Raw genomic sequence first — 14,465 nt, 5'->3', positions numbered from 1 at the left:
TTGTTCTGAAGGACAAACTACTTCTACTATAAAATCTTGAAGTAGAAAAAAATGTACTGAAAGCAGCTGAGATACACATACAATAAAGGACATGTGAAATAATTGTGTCAATTTGAATATAATTTATGGTGAAGCCACTGCATGGAAAAAACAGCTCCACACAGAAATAAAACTAAACCTGAAAAAGGTACAAATAAGACTGTTGTCATAGCTCCCAGAAAGACCGGAAGCATCTATACCACTGTAGGTTGTAAATGCCTTCTAAATGTATCTTTTGGTAATTAGACATCACTAGAGGACAAATTAGGGGTAAAAAGTCATAGAAAAAGAAAGCACGATTTTTAACTGTGAGGGTAAATAGCCACAGGCATATATTGTCAAAGGAAATTACTAATTCATAACAGAATATTATCTGTTTAGGGGTTGGGGCTTTACTTTCAAAGAAATGTGACTTAGCTTAGCTGTTCCCCAGTGGACTTAAGAGTAGCCACTGAATATTCAACCTTAGATACACAAGATCACCTATTACAGAAGGGTGATGGGTGACTGGGCAAAACTTTGACTTCTGCTAAGTTGGGAAATGAGACCAAAGAGCAGCAGTGTGCTGTGCAAGCCCCAACAACCACAGCTGAATCTACACGGTGTCTCAATTTAAAGGTGCTTTGGCACTCTCAGAAAAAATGAAAAATAAGCTTAAGAGACAATATAGGCAGTTTAGGGAGTACAGACATGGCAAACTATGCCTGCCATAACCACTTCTAGACAAATCATACATATTCAGGACTTGACTTTAAAAAATGGTAGCTACAGCTGCCAGTAAAAATCAGTGAGAGCCTTCAGTGTCAGGCAGTTCTGAGACACTTGTCATCTCAGAGAGGATAACACAGCAAAAGCCTCAGTGCAAAACTGCTTCTGTCAAAGGTACAAAACACAAGTCTCACGGGCTTCTGGTTGAGCAATCCTGGGATTCTTAGTTCAGCTCAGAGCAGTATGTCAAAATCAGCCAGAGCTATTACAGTGCCCTAGTATGATGTAGTTTAGGAATGGTTCTCTCCAATTCAGTGCCCCCACCAAAACAGTTCAAGCCACACTGCCTCTGTCATGCTGCCCCACCATCCCCTCCCTCTCACCCCTGCAGTGGAATGGAAAGGAGAATTGGGGGCATGTAAAGCAAATATTACAGGTTAAGGTATGAACAATTTACTGGACACAGCAGCAATAAGATAAGGAAACAAACAGTAACAGCAAAAACGCTCATGACAGAGGGTACGAGAAAGAAATAATCCACAGAGAAACTCCCTGAAAATAGACAAACACCAGATTGTACATCTCCCTCCACCACACTCGCCTGACCAGCCCAGAAACCTTTCCTCCACCCCTGGCAGAGGTGAGATGGTACAGAACAACCTCCTGGTCCTACCCATGCCCTCTCCTGGCTACTGCAAAAGTTAGCCCTGTTCTGGCCAGAACCAGGGCATAGTACAAAGAAAACTGAGCTGTACCGAATAGCACAAGCCCAATCAGACCAGAAAAAGAGATAATTAAAGACTAATTTTTACATAATAGCAGCTGACCTCCATTCATTCATGCAACACTCTTCCCATGAGTTCAACAGAGGCAACAGAATACTTCATGGCTTCTTTGAGCAGGAGAAAGTAGGAAAAAAAAAAAAAGAAAAAAGGTTTTGTGCTTCTTACACAAGGAGGACTGCAAGGGAACACAGGGAGGTGTTTCCACAAAACAAACCAGTGGGTAAGTATACTAGCAGCAGCAAGAAGCAATAAAGCCAGAAGAGGATTTCTAGGGAAACAGCGACTGTATTTGTTACAAGCCATTTCTGTTTGTTCACCCTAACACATGAACTACATTATTTACTTTACAAACAAGCTATAGGAATGGTTTCACATGGGACATTGTATTTTTTATTATTAAAAGCTACTTCCTCGTAATCACCCCTGCTCAGTAGCCACTTTGTCCCTGATCAAATGACACAGCTCATTGTTTTGCACAGAAGCAGCAGCAGTTTAGTACTGAATTCATGCCTATCCTCCTGAAAACTTGCCAAACCTAAATACTGCAGACGCCATTTGGGAATGAAGTATTTATTTCTTATCAACAGTTATTGTTTAAGTGAAGCAATAATGCAAATGCACCATTCACCCTACTAGCCTAAAGATGTGAGAAGTCTGTCTATTGCAGAGGAGGGGAATACTTATGGTCCCTCAGGGACATTTGCCTCCCATCTACAAAAGTACACAGCCCACTAGTTAATAAAAAAAAAAAATTAAAATAAATAAACAACTGGGGGCCTCTCATGTTTTTCTGTTTCAAAAAAAAGAAGTTTGATTTTAAAAACCAAAGCTGAAATGACACCACCCTCGAGGCCAAAGTTGAAGACTTTTCTGCTCTTATATCTTAATAATTAAAAATAGCATGCACTTTTTCTTGCCCCTAAATTACAATAAAATATGTTCTTTCCAGTAAATACTGCTTTTGAAAATGGAATGGAGGTGCTCTGAAGAACCTTAATCTTAAATTTTATATAAGAAAAAGGATTTATTATCAAATTTTAAAAACATGGCTTTCTTAAAATCCTAACTAAATGGAAACCTAAAAGTTAACAAATTTTCTGCCTGAAATTAACAGTATTTTTAGCCAACCATGTACTTTTCAATTTTCGTCCCCCAGGATGTCCAAGCACTAGGGGCCATCACTGAAAGGGTAAGAGTTAGTGACCTCCATACCAGAACTTCAGAAGGCCAGAGATGCTCACCACTGGGCTACCATTCTCCTACTTACAGCCACTTTAATTTGCAATGCACAGCTAACACCACAAGAAGCTGGGTTTTTTCTCTCTTCCCTAAAACTTTACTGTGGGACTTGCAAAGCATGTCTGCTGCTCGGATGGAAAAGGAGCAATAGAAGGCACAACACCATTTTTTTCGCTACCTGAGGACATTCTCTTCATCTCATTGCCTTTCTAACCTCACACTGGGAACTTCAAGAGCCTTCATTTGAATGTTTGACTGGGAGGAAGTTCTCATCACAATTAAATGCAAGCATATGGAACAGCAGTAATTATTAATGTTTAGTTTTAATAGAATTCTTATTTCTTACTGTTGTTAAATTCAAGACAGCAGCCCACTTTGAATATTAATCAATTCAGCAATCTTTCAGAGTTCCTTCTGAAGAAAAAATCCACTTTATTGTAAAGAGTAAGTTGAACTGTGTAAGTCAAATTAAAAATGCCTATGCTGCTGTTTGGATTTTGCTTGGTTGCTTTTTTAAACAAACTGCAGCTATTGGAATGATAAAAAATTCTTTTTCACCTCTAAGATTCACTTTGAGCACTGGCAGTAGCTAATACTTTTCAGCACTCAAAGACAAGATGCAATTGCTAAGCACCATTACTGTAAAACTATACAGGATGCAATAAAAGACTATACTTTGCCTTTTTACCCTAACAATAAAGCATTTAGACTGTAAGTCTGTCCTCCACCCTGACTAAGGTTGAGCATTTAAACTGCAGCATATTACAGATTGCCTCTCCCCTCACAGCACTGCATAATCCACCGCCTGTTCCCTATTTGCTCTGTCCACCTACACACACATGAAGGTCAGGGTTTGAATCCCATCTCATCCTGCCAGTCGTCACAATACAGGCATGCTGGGTAGATAATAAGGGATGGGTCTCTTTTCCTGCACTGCAAAACAGGCAGCCTGTGCAACCATGGAAGATCACACCCTGTTCCTCCCTCTGGCCACAGTGTTGCCCACGACTATCTGACCACAGCTGCTGCTGACTTCTCAGGCTGTCCTGCCAAAAACAGCTGCACCACAACTTGAGGTTTCTTTCCAACTCAACCACATATCTCCCAAATGATGACACCAGCAACACGTCAAAAGGGCAAATGAGAGGGTCAGCAAATAGAGCCCCAAGAAAATATACTGGTGCTTAGTCCATACTATTTCACTTGAGGCACTCTGATCCTCACCCTGGTACAGCAGACTGGATTTCTCTGCCCAACCAGCATTAGTCATCCTGGCCCTCTCTGTGCACTCCCAGAAATGCTTCCGTGGGCTTTACAACCCCGAGCCCAGGCACACAAACCCCAGTTCAGGATGCAGAGACAAAAGTGTGCAACACCGCATCCGCGAGGAGAAAGATTTCAGCACAGTAATGAAAACACAATAAGCAAGTAGCAATAATCTCCCATCAGGGATAAGTCATGACAAGTTTGACAGTATTTCTGATTCCCCAAACACCTTTCCCAAAAGCCACAAATGAAGACAAACAGGCTGCTGCTGCTGCTACAGAGGGCCAGGAAGCCCCCAGAACACAGGCTATACACCGGTGCAATTGTTAGGATCCATGACTATAAAAAATCAGAAAATCTGGAATTAGAAATCCTTCCACAAACACACAAATGAAGAACTACAAAAAAGGAGATGGGGACTGAGAAATCATAGAAGAAACACAAAGAACCCCACTTACTGCTAAAAGAAACTCCACCAGTTTTTCAACAGTTGATTCTGTTTCAAGACTGAACAACAGATTTAAAAAGTACTGAACCTTTTGTACAAGCCTACCAAAAAAATTGCAATAGCTGCAAATGCAAGTAGTACTATTTTCAGTTATGATCCACTGTCCCTTCTAGTACCAGAACTAGGGATTATATCAATCAGAAGTTACACACAGAGGCTTCAAAACAAACAAAAAGCAATGCTTCCCCACTTGACATCCACTACAGCTGAGGGACTCAATTTGCCACCAAATTCAGTGTCACCAAGCCTGAGACTAACTCCCCCAAGACACAAATTGCTACAGGCTGACAGCACACAACAGAAACAGGGAAAGTATATTCTTGTCCTCTTCCCTTTCTGTTATTGACCACTACTAGAGATAAAATACTGAAGTAAACGTACCCCTTGACCTTCAATTAGTCCTTCAGTTATTTTTATGCTGTTATGTAATCTGTAGTAAATACATAAATACAGCACACAAAAGCACTGCTATGAAGGATAAAAGCAGTCTAGCCCAATTCTCTGGGAGCACTGACGAAGTGTATAGAAGATATATAGATTTTTGAAACGCAATATGTTAGCAAGAGTTAAGAGTTTTAGAATAGCCTTTCCTTTCAGATAGCAATGTCTGTTTTCGACTGGAATTTGCATTTCCTGAGTAAGGTAAACTTCTGGCACTAAATCACAAATTAAAAGTGCAGTCTTGCATAATTTTCTTTTAATTATTCCTTTTAAGGCATCATTTTCATATTTTAAGACTACAGAAGGGATCTTTAAAAAGAAAAAGGCTAAAAAAAAACCCACAAAAATATAAACCAGTGAGAGTAATTGAATACAGCTCTTATTACTATTTTTAAAGTGTCTTTCCATCACCTGACGTGAACTAAATAGTTTGGCAATTTTATGTAAGGCGTTTTAACTGTGAGTCATCTGCAACTATGCTCTTGCATACAAAATAAGCTGAAAACAGTTGGTACTGCATGCTGAGTGACATCGCTGTTTTGCTTAAATCTTCAGACTCCATCTTCACATGGTATTTCTGTTCATTTTAGAAACAATGTATTACACATTGCACATCTTTGCTTCTGTTTGCCTTTTTTATTCACTAGTACAGATTTGCATTCCAATTTCAGGTGAATCATTAAATCCAGTTAAAATGCCAGCCGTGCTTCACACTGGGACTTCATGGCAACAGTAAAATCATCATTTATTCTTCTTACAACCTAGTAATACCTTAAGAAGACATCTGTGTAGTAACTTGACTAGGACAATAAAGACAGAAGATCTGGCTAGAAGAGCATCCTTGAACTGTACTGAAACAAAACATGAAAATCTTGAGCTATGCAAAGCTTACTAAAGGTAGTTTTCACAAATTAAAGAAATCAATCGCATTAAACCACTCAACATTTTTCTTACTCAAGCTTTTAACTACAAATTCCCTGCTTTACCAGAACACAAAACTCAAAACCTGTAAGGTCTTACAATTCATTGTTCTTTCATTGTTTTGCTTGTAGCAAGAAATCACAATCTCTAACACACAGATTAAAAAAAAAAAAACCACCCAGAATCTAACTGATTTATCACTGTTTTCACAGAACAGACAGAATAACCAGATTGCAAGAATTAATAACCCTCACTTTATATATTTCATCCAGAATTTTCTACAATAATGGTAATATACTGAAGTTCAGGGAGAGAAACCAATAGCTAACTACAATTCAGGATTTTAGAGTCCAAATTAAGAGTATAATTTATGCTAGAACTAGGGAACTTTCTTTCTCATTACTTATGTCTTCATGACTAAGGATGGTCATCCTATATCCAAGAGCAAATTGCAGTGTGTTTTGACTTCTCATCCAGAAGGTATCTTGTATTGACATAATACAGGCAAGGAAATAACATTTTAAATAAGCCAACTTTTAAGTACTATTAAAAGCCACAATGACCACCTACAATACTGGTACAACACAGGATGAAAAAACAATTCTATGTACATGGAACACAATACATTTTGTAGGTACATAGAAAAAACAAACATAAGAGTTAAAATTATTTCCAAAGCCATCTCCTTGGAAACATTACCTGAGAATTCCTACATTTATTCAATTCTAATTACAATTCCTTTTTAGGCACTTCAGGAAATTCTGATTTTTTTTAATCGGAGCAGACAAAAAAAACCCCACCTTGTTAGCCTATCTTCCTTCTTCTAATGGATACATGAAATCAAAAGAAATAACTTATGGCATGCACATTCACAAAGACTATACAGATGTCGAAGCTCCTTTCAGGTCCTACAGTACATGAATGGAGCAGACAGAGCTTATCCATTAACACCTGGAACTTAGGACAGTTCAATGAACAAATTTATAACAAAACATTCTACCCAAGTATCATTTTATGTGCGGATGTATATGCTGCCACACTACCCAGTACAGGAGGGCTCAACACTTTCAGGTCTCTAGGATGCATGTTTTACAGTTATTTGGCTATGCAGTTTTTCAGAATAACTGCCATGTCCCCCATTTCATTTTTTCCTTTAAGAATAGCTTCTCAAAAAATCCTTCTTCCCAGCCCTTTTAGCCTGATATGCCATCAACACGAGAATCTCAATGCGTTCTACTTTAAATTAAATATTACCATTAAAGACCAGGCACTATTTCAAAACAATCAGGCAACCATAATTTAGAACTTTCAATTCAATAACTGCGATGTATCTTTTTTCCAACTATGCTATTATTAGAGGTATTACACATTTTGTATGAAGACATCTTCGTGTTTCTGATAACACCACTAAAAAAGTTGCAAATAAATTCACCTTTTTTTGTTCAGTCTTCTGTCCATGAAGCCTTGAATCTATGCACTGACTTCCAGTATCCTCCACCATAATGTCTGTATTGTACGTCCTCATCTTCAAAGACACAGCCCTTTAATTCTCCACATTCAAATTCACCATGAATCCAGAAGAGATTGGAATGAACTCCAAGACATCCTGTGTGTTCCTGAGCACACTACTTCATTTCCCTGCCCCTTGGTCTCATCTCAGAGTTCCTCTGCTCTTTAAGGCAGAATTGTGACACACTACACATTTGTACAGTACCATAGTGGTACCCTTGCCTCAGCTGAGCCCTCAAGGCACTATGAAATACAGTCAATAACTGTAATTAATTTTGTCCCTTGTTTCCTCTTCTCAAACTGCTGTGGTCTTTCCTCTGATAACTGAATATACCTCACAGCTCCTCGTATTTTTTCTCACTAACAAAGATATCCATTGTTCTCCTCTGCTCAGACCTACCTAGACCCAATTCTTTAAGAAAAACACAGCAATTGGTTCACTTTGTTCAAATTCTGTCCCAAAATTCATTTCTTTCACATATACTTTCATTACTAAATTCAGGCAGCATGTGCTACTTCAAACTTACAGGTTAAACAACTGAGACACAAATATAAGAAGTGTTTCAGAATAAAAATACTAATCTTAAATGGAAAATTGTTTTTTTTCCATACGTATAAATTATCTCTAATCAAACTAACGGATAACAAGAAGTACAAATCTGTACCCAGGGCAGATCTTCCACCACAGATTGAGCCTTCTGACAATGGTTTAAATTATTTCAAGATTACTATTGACATTAAACACAGGAAAATGCTCAGAAAAAACAAACATTCATGTACTTTCATCCACACTCATAGACACCCACACAAGCAGTCAAGAGTCCAACAAAGCCAGAGCTCTTTTGGCAAGACAAACCTCAGATCAAAATTAGTGTTTTCTGCCAGCACCAGTCATCAACAAGTTCTTTGTATCAGTCTCGTAAATACTGAGAAGCTATTCCTAGACAGAAAATCCAAGTCTTTTCCATGTAACTATCTCTAACACGACTATTTAAGAGTAGCAGAGACATGAATGTGGAGAAATCACAAGCAACTTGTGCCATTTTAAGTGACTTCCAACACTACACTTGGAGCAAAACCAAGTCAAATTTGGGTTAAACCACATGCAAGTCATCTGCACTAGCAAATCACATCACTACCACTTGGTTGCTGTCACCAAGGCAGCTCCACGTAAGAAACAGTAAAACATCTTATTGACATGTTTTAATGTTTTTGTACACGTCTTAGTATCAGGTCTAGCACTGAAACAGTGACAAACACACCCAGATTTGTTACAGCTTGTCTGACAGTTTAGGGACCCCATCCTTCCAGGAAACAATAACAAAAAAATTGCTTAGGTTTAGAACCCAAAACATGAAACTTCCCCACTTGAGGTTAAAAGTCACATTGTGACAACTCATGAGCTGGACTTAGACCATTCAAACAGTCAAGAAAAACCCAGCTTTGCTACTGCAAAGTGATGCAATACATCTGTGCAACTATCTGAAGACTCCAAATATTTCTCTGCAAAAGATTCTTCAACATTTATTTCTCTCAAATCAAAGCTGACTTAAACACTTTAAATTTATATCTTCTTATTTAGATATCTGCAGAAATAATTCTGCTTCTTCATTGTGGCCATCAGATAAATTGTGCCTTTTAATTCCTCGGATAGTGATGAAATATTTCAGATACATATTTTGCATTTTCTGAATGTTCTTTCCTGAAATCTTTTTCTTCTCGTAACAAAGTCTCTTCTGAGGTTACATATATTACATTATATTAGCAGTTAGGTACTGCTCTTAAAAAAATGTAGGTAGCTTCCTAATGACAAATACTCACTTTTTTATCGCTCTCTAGTGTTGTTTCTGGAAAATGAAGAGAAGCCACATGTCAAGAGGTCTTGTAAATCTCTCCAGTGTCTGGAGTTGGAACAGGGTAGATATGGACTGAAAACTGGAATTCTGACCCTGTAAGAATACTCTAGTCACTGACAATTTCAATTCTGAATGTGAATGACTTTTCTTGATAAAGTTCTTTTAAAGGATATTTCCCTTAATTATGAAAAAGTCCTGTAGTCATGTTATAGGGCTCAGCACATGATGTCACAGACAGCTCAAGATGTCTTGCTTAGACCCAATACTGGTTCCAAAACTATTGATGAGCCCTGAGATGAGACAGGCTGAACTCCAGAAATAACTTCTTTTTTATCCCCTCTCTAGGTGGACATTCCAAACCCTGGAATAAATTGCCCCAAGACACTGTGAACTGCATCTGTGGAGAGTTGAAAACCAAAACAGACCAGATGATCTTGAGAGGTCCCTTTCAACCCCAGTGAGTCTGTAAAATAAACCAAAAAATGTCAAGTATTATATCACTAATAATTTTGACTATACAGACTGCATTAATCACCAAGACAACCCAAGTTCGATTCAAACACCTGCTCAGTGCCTAGGAACAGCCAAAAATCAACAGGAAAACAATGATGGTTATAATTAATTTGGACTTGATAGTTTTGATCAATCAGTCTCCAGACAATTTACAGGGAGTGGAACATGACTTCATCTTTATATTATAGATGGAAGTCTAGGTATGAAATCCCACACTGATATACATTTTACCAAATCCAGTTTTAGCAGCAGAGGTAGATGATATAATGATTATATGTCTTAGTTTAGCTGAGGTTTTCAATACCTAAAGATGGTTCTGAGGATTATTTTATTTTCCAACAACACTGTACTTAAGCTGCTTCTTCAGAGGATGAACCTGCAAAAATCAGAAGCCACATTGCCTTAGCCAATGTGCTGTCAGTTAGACCACACACTCTTTCCAGTTGTAAAAATACATTTTATCATTGAATCCTCAATCTTCACTCATAAACAGCAATACTCACAGAGGTGCTTTCTACAGAGATTCTTAGCCAAGTATTAGGAGAGAGTGGTAAAAGTAAATTAAAGACTAAATTTTAAAATATATTTCAAAGATCTCAAATTCCTTATGCAACAAGTAGCCTGAATTCATAATACTTGTTCCACAGGTGATCTTTACAACCCCTAATTAAACAAAGTGCCACTTAATTTCTCAGTTTCCTGGACCCTACTATCTTTCAAGCCCTCCAATCAGATTTCCCTCCCTGATCCAAAGAAAAAGCTAAACTCGAGAGAAAAATGAATACCACAATATTTTTTGGTTAAAAGTCAATCCATATTTAAATTAGTTACGAGCAGTCATAAATCATCACATTGCTCATTATTTAGTTGTCTTCCAAAAAAAAAAAAAACCAAAAAAACCTTTTCATTCTTTATCTTGCAACCTCCAAAACTAAAAAATTGATTCACTCCTCTGTTTAATCCAGTTTGCCAGCAAAACCACACCAGATGAGCTGTGCAACTAATGCACTGAAATGTACCAGAAAAATGCTAGTGCCCAAAGTCTGCAGAATTACAAAAAAAAAAACAAACCAAAAAACAAAAACAAAAAAATTTCAAAAAAAAAAAAAAAGAAACAAAAAAAAAACCAAAAAAAAACACACCAAAAACACCACAGTTCTCAGGAAGCTCAGCGGTTTAACAGCTCCCTGAAGCAACCTTAATAACATAGCATGCTGTTAAAACAAATGAACAAAAAGAACTAAAAACCCCAACAAACAACAAAGCCACAATCTACAAGTAGTACTTCTGCATAAATCTTAAGTTTAAAACAATACTGGAGAGAAGAGTTACACACTGCATTGCAAGCTGTACCACAGTTTCACAGATGTCATGTTGACTAAAAAGGTGGGAATGATACCTCTGTCAGCTAATCTCTAATAACAATATGTTTGTTTCCTGGATCATCTCCAAATCTCCTAACAGCACCTTCTGTCAACATCCAGAGTCCGTTCTTGAGTACCACATTGTGCTGCATCAATTAAAATATTTTGAATGGACACTTCTCTGACTTTCAAAAGCCCATGATGGATTCTGTGCTAACTTCAGCTAGAAATGTGCTTCTCTACAATTACTGACATTCTGCAGCATTGGACTCACCACAATGCTCTGGCTTTTGGATGCTCTTTGCCTCTACTACTTGTTAAAAACTATTTCAAACATACAGCATGTAAAAATCCAGTCCTTGGCACAAATGATGAATCTGAAAATACAACAAGCAAACGACCGCAAAGAGCAGTAGCTACCATCACTAGATCGGATATTAAAAGAACACTATTGACGTAACCAAAGTTCCACAACCAAAACCTAGTGAATTCTAACACTGCTCACTTGCTCATTTGAATTCTCTTACATATTCAGAGGAAAAAAATCCTTGGCCACCAGGAGCTGGGAACTCAGGAGCTTCTGTTAGCGTTGAAGGTTCATGTTTACAGCTGAACCTGACAAAACTGCCTTCCAAAGACCGGAGGGTTTGATGGGAGGAGCACAGTCCATTCCTGATGAGCTTTCTCTTTCTGCTGAGAAGTTTGAAGCTACTGCAATTAAAAGCAAATGGGGGATATAAATTCCTCCTGGAAGTCAGGAACAAATCTGCATAGTCCAATTCTGATCTGCTCTCCATTCTGCAGGATTGAGTAGAGTGATGGAAATCTCTTCTGCAACAACATCTCTCTCTCATCATAAGGTCTGGGAAAAATAGGTATTTTAGGGTACCTTTCACAGCTGTAGTATCCAAGTCTACCCAAATCCTTTTTTATTCTCTGACACAAACTTTAGAACAGCTTTCAGAAAAACATGTCCAGTCTTAAAAAATGTAGTCATTTATGATTTTGCTATACGGTAGCTCCTTACTGAGAAACACAAATTACAGACTAGAACTTGCTTTCCACCCCAAGGAGAAAAAAAACAAGAAGCCTGTATTTGTTAAATTATAAGACTACTGTGAGTTTAAGAGACAATGCTCTTACCTCTTCACGGTATAAAATCTTTATTATGAATATATATTACACTTTAAACAAACGCTAAATTTAAATCAAGAAATATATTAACCTTTACTTCAGAAAGACTTGGGTTAGGAGAAGAAAAGAATGTAGGTCAGTTTTAAAAGACAGCACGAGGTTGTTCATACACCACTTCAATTTTTCCTCAAGATCATCCTCTTCAAGACAAAATACTACCAATTTGGGCTCACCACTCCAGCTCTTCACAATTAAAGAGATATATGTTTTGGAAAGAAATGTTTCAGTTCCAGGCACGGGTTCGTTTACACACAAAAGAGATTCCAAAAAACCCATACTCTAATAAAAAAGCATCAAGAAAACCAGAAGAGAACAAGACACATATGTATACAAGTATCACTATTTTCTTAACTCTGACAAAATTAACTCCATTGTTTAAGGAGAAAAAAAAAAAACAAAAAAACTGCTATACAGCATTTCAAGCAAACACAGTCATGAGACCATGCCATAGTTTGTAGTAATTAATTTCCAGTAGAAGTTTCTGAAGAAGACAGCTGGAAACAGTAGAATAAATCATATGCAAGGGTTCACAGAAGGTGTGGTTATGTGAATGGAAAATCCAGTAAATATGAAGACAGTTACAGACTATTTTAGCAGGAAATAAACTTACCAGATACTGCCATGCAAACCATGTATAATGAAGAAAACTGGTTGAAGTTCTATCCACTTAAGCCTTCCAGTCTGACTGGAAGACAAGAGCTCAAGTGCTGGACTAGGTAGATTAGACAAATGTGACCAGAACACAAATTCCTATGCCGGTATATTTTTTTCATTATATAGTCTGCTCCAATCCAAGTGCAAGGTTAATTACACCGATGAACTCAGAAAACTAGGAGATGCATTTTAATGTTTACTTGATCTCTACAACTAATTTGAAAGTGCACATAATTTTAACTATTTCACCACTGCCATAGTTAACACATGAGGCTGAAAAAGCAAAGTTGCACAGCTATAGCTCAGTTCCACCAAGTGCTGATATTTCTAAAATGTACTTTCCTTAGGCTTGCAGACACCAAATAAAAATCACAGGTGCACTGCTGATTTTTCAGAAACATCATTTGTGACAAGATAATTTCTTACTTTCAAGTATAATTGATACGTTCTTCAGTAACTAAACAAAAGTAATTGCAACAGTAAATGCTTCAAGGCAAACAGATCTCACAACCTTGTAATACGGACCAAGTAAAAACATGTATTTTTTTAAAAGGTTTTAATAAAAATATGACACTGAAAGAGTAAAAAATTACATGCAAAATGCTTTTTACTATTTATCTAGTACCTAAAAAGCCGCGTTCCCCCTCAGCACAGATAACTTCCTGAGAAAATTAAACAATATTCGTAATCTCAAATCCAAATTAGAGCTGACTTTGGGTTCTGTGGTGGACAATATAAAATTTATGCTGAACACAGCAGAAGCACGCTGTTAACAGAAAAACACACAAATGCAACTCTGCAAGAATATTTAGCTTCTTAACAAAGACATCAGGGAGATTTGTAGAAAAAGAAAAATCTAACTTTCTTCTCAGAAAAGAGGAGCATATGAGGGATTATTACCTTTACTGAATTGGACAAGATGATATACCTGAGCAGCAAAGCTGGAACAATTTACCATTAGATGTAAATGTTTTGACGTACAATTAGCAACACTCACACAATTTTAAACTAATTGTGCAAAAGCCAGGTCACACACTTCTGGCGCCTAAGCAAGATAAATATTAATAGTGCTAAAATGGCAGACAAGGACATGAATTCAACACATTTAGGCCATTACAAACAACAGCACACAATACAATTAGTGTAAGATTCAGCTCTGGTTGAAATCTAGAGGAGGTTTGACAATAACAACAGCAAGAACAGAACGACACTTGGCCATGTAGAGACCTCAAAGTCATGAACCAACAAATCATTTCATGGAAATGTTTAACAGATGAAGAGTAGATTATTCTGCTAGACAATATACTAAAATCAATCAATTTACATTTGATTTGCAGTATCAATTAAGCAATAGGTAAGAAAGCCAGGTTTTTATTTGAAGCAGTCTCTGTAATACAGGATTTGTTTTTAGGCTTCTGGCCAAAAAATGTATTTGTGCCATAAATACTTTCTTCTAGACTTTTGTTAA

At 37.3% G+C, this 14,465-nt stretch overlaps 1 protein-coding gene across 2 annotated transcripts in view; it reads right to left on the bottom strand.

Annotated features, from left to right (window-relative positions):
• Positions 1-14,465, bottom strand: part of RYR2 (ryanodine receptor 2) — a 376,644-nt gene that overhangs the window by 350,255 nt on the left and 11,924 nt on the right. The gene's annotated exons all lie outside the window — the stretch shown is intronic.

Source organism: Chamaea fasciata, unplaced genomic scaffold (assembly GCF_029207755.1).
Source record: "Chamaea fasciata isolate MVZ Bird 193981 ecotype frontalis unplaced genomic scaffold, bChaFas1.0.hap1 SCAF_3, whole genome shotgun sequence".
Lineage (NCBI taxonomy): Eukaryota > Metazoa > Chordata > Aves > Passeriformes > Sylviidae > Chamaea > Chamaea fasciata.
This window is presented reverse-complemented; position numbering and strand designations above follow the sequence as displayed.